We start from the raw sequence: 3,833 nt of genomic DNA on the forward strand, positions 1-3,833 counted from the left end.
AATTTGGGATAGCTCCAGGAGAATAAGAATAGTCAGGTAAGATCCTGGGAAAAGACCTGTGGGTTAGGGCCCACTCAAAAGAAACGCCGTTGAAATGATTTAAAGAGAGAGATTGCACCGGTTGAATTAAATGGCTTGAATGAGATAACATCCTCGAAAGAGCTTGAAAGGATGTAGAGTGGTAACATGAATCTTCTGAGATATCTTCAGCACTCCAGAACAAATGAATAGAAAGCGGGGAATGATTAAGAATTGCACCAGCATGAGAAAGCATTGAAATGAGGAAAGGGTATGATCAACAAAGCTTGACTTGAAACCACCGGAGAAGAAAAGAAAGAAGAATGATGAGCTTGAAGCTCCATTAGAATCTTCAAGAGAATCACCGGGTAAGAACATTGACGGAAAAGAATGGAGAGACTTCATAATCATAAGATAGATACTTGATAAAGAAATCTTAGTCCTTGAAGAAAAAGGGTGGGAGGGCGGGTAAAACAAAGGCCAATCGGACGAATGAAACAAACACCGTTCAGAAGAACTGAGAATTGATCTTGCGGATGTTGAGATGATCGGATCCACTTGAAGAGAAACCCGCCGGTTGAGAAGAAATTGAAATGACAAACTCGATGATCAAGAAGAATTAGTATTCACATAGGAACATGAGAACACCTCTTAGGAAAGGTATTGAATCAACACTTGACATTGAAGCAACTCGAATACCACAACTCAAGACAAAACACAGGATTGGCTTGTAGAAAAAGCCGGAACAAACATATGATAGAGATTTCGTCCGAAGTTTTCGTGGTGGGGCCTACACGGGCTCGATCGTACAACACCATCATGTACAGGGCAGTGCACATGACATACGAAGCGTCCCCGAGTCGGCATAGCCAAGGACTCTTTAAGACACAATGAGACCACTGTAAACCAACCGTGGATAGGCGGACCACTAGACGTCGAACCCCAGTTTCATATCATACATCTGTCGGAAAGATATCCTAAGAGCTACTTGAATTCCCACTTATAAACTCCCGAAATTTTCCGGTTATGCAATCAGGTGTTGGGGATACAGGGGAAGCATAATATCTCACCCAAAACTAGCAAATCCTACATCCAGCTGTATCCACCCTTCAACACATAACCAAGAAACCTTCAGAAATTGTTTACCTCAATCTTCGAAAAGCATCCGTCATACGAGTTATGGCAATACTCCCGAACTCCCGCCCCAGTACTGGGTGGCATCGAGGTTATCTCACCAACAACTGCATAAAAGAGATTTTCGATGTCGGCGAAACTAAACTCAGGTATTCCAGAACTGCAACGATAAAATTGTGACGACAACACCTCGGAGCTCAACTCCCCGGGACACTGCCACAACCCCTAAATGTCAGGAGGCACCAAGAACAATGTTCTCGTCACAAAACCATCGGAACGATTCCAAGATACTCGTGTGATCCTAAATTTTTTTTAGTGAAATTTGAGAAGGGAAAAGTCAAAACTCAACGTCAGGATGCCTCACCAGAGCGAAGAAGGGACTGAGGAGTAAAAAGAAGTCCTACTCTCCGATATATATAATCCTAAATGACTCAAAACATTTTTCTAGACTCAACAACGCCAGCGATTCGAACAAGCAGGGGGCTCCTAAGATCGGGGAAGGCTCTGATTACCAACTTGTAACGCCCACGATGCGGCTATATCTCCCACATGTCGAAGCACGACTTAGAGGCATAACTGCATTGAAAGCAATGTCGCAAGTGAGGTAATCTTCACACAACCCATGTGATGCATAAGGGAAAGAGATACATAGTTGGCTTACAATCGCCACTTCACACAATTACATGAATAAAGCATTACATCATCCAGATACAATCAAGGTATGACTACGGAACCAAAATAAAAGAAGACTACCCCAAATGCTACACAGATCCCCGATCGACCCCAACTAGGCTCCACTACTGATCAACTAGAACGAAACAACACAAAGGACAAGATCTTCAACAAGCTCCTCCTTGAGCATGGTTGAGTCACCTGCTCGGTAACATCAGCACCTGCAAACTAGTTTTAGGAGTATCTGTGAGTCACGGGGACTCAGCAATCTCGCACCCTCGCGATCAAGACTATATAAGCTTATAGGAAGGGTAAAAGGTATGAGGTGGAGCTGCAACAAGCGAATAGCATATATGGTGGCTAAACATACGCAAATGAGAATGAGAAGAGAAGGCAAAAGCACGGTCGAACATCTATGATCAAGAAGTGATCCTAGAACAACCTATGTCAAGCATAACTCCAACACCGTGTTCACTTCCCGGACTCTGCCGACAAGAGACCATCACGGTTACACACGCGGTTGATGTATTTTAATTAAGATCAACTTCAGGTTTTCTACAGCCGGACATCAACAAATTCCCATCTGCCCATAACCGCGGGCACGGCTTGGGAAAGTTCAAATCCCTGCAGGGGTGTCACAACTTAGCCCATCACAAGCTCTCACGGTCAACGAAGGATATTCCTTCTCCCAAGACAATCCGATCAGACTCGGCATCCCGGTTACAAGACATCCTCGACAATGGTAAAACAAGTCCAGCAACACCGCCCGAATGTGCCGACAAATCCTGATAGGAGCTGCACATATCTCGTTCTCAGGGCACACTCGGATGAGACATCCTACGAGTAAAACCAACCCTCAAGTTGCCCCGAGGTGGCCCGCAGTCTACTCGGTCGGACCAATACTCAGAGGAGCACTGGCCCAGGGGGGTTTAAATAAAGATGACCCTTGAGTCTGCAGAACCCAAGGGAAAGAAAAAGGCTAGGTGGCGAATGGTAAAACCAATGTTGGGCATTGCTGGAGGAGTTTTATTCAAGGCGAACTGTCAAGGGGTTCCCATTATAACCCAACCGTGTAAGGAACGCAAAATCCGGGAACATAACACCGATATGACGGAAACTAGGGCGGCAAGAGTGGAACAAAACACCAGGCATAAGGCCGAGCCTTCCACCCTTTACCAAGTATATAGATGCATTAATTAAATAAGAGATATTGTGATATCCCAACAAAATAACCATGTTCCAAACATGGAACAAGCTCCAATCTTCACCTGCAACTAATAACGCTATAAGAGGGGCTGAGCAAAGCGGTAACATAGCCAAACAACGATTTGCTAGGACAAGGTGGGTTAGAGGCTTGGTTCAACAATATAGGAGGCATGATAGGCAAGTGGTAGGTATCGCGGCATAGGCATAGCAAAAGAGCGAGCAACTAGCAAGCAAAGATAGAAGTGATTTCGAGGGTATGGTCATCTTGCCTGAAATCCCGCAAGGAAGAAGAATGAGTCCATGAAGAAGACAAACGGACATTGTCGAACGGGTCCTCACAAATGCGACGTTAATGGAACCAACCCGAAGAAGCAACACCGGAAAGAAGCACACAACATATTAAACAACCAACACACGAACATGGTATGATATGCGGATGCAGCATGTGATGCATATGCATGATTTGGAGAGGAATGATTGAACCTGGCCTCAACTTGGAAATCCAAGAGTGCCACAGGAAAGGTGAGTTGATTTCGGTCGAAATCGATATAAAGATCACCGGAATCGGATGCATGGTTTGGAAATGGCAAGCAAAACAAATATGGCACCGGTCTGCGATAATCAGCATGAGACCATCTAAATGCATCAAGAACAACATGCTACAACACTCCAACATGGCAACAAAATACATCGCAGGGATCCACTCAAGATGCTTGACAAAAGATGAACACTAAGCTACAGCTAATTCACTCATTAACAGGCTCAAACAAGCATGGCAAAAGTGCAAACGACAACAGGTTACA

The sequence above is a fragment of the Triticum urartu genome, chromosome 7A, assembly GCF_056163025.1.
Source record: "Triticum urartu cultivar PI428250 chromosome 7A, HENAU_Tu73, whole genome shotgun sequence".
In the NCBI taxonomy this organism is placed as follows: Eukaryota; Viridiplantae; Streptophyta; class Magnoliopsida; order Poales; family Poaceae; genus Triticum; species Triticum urartu.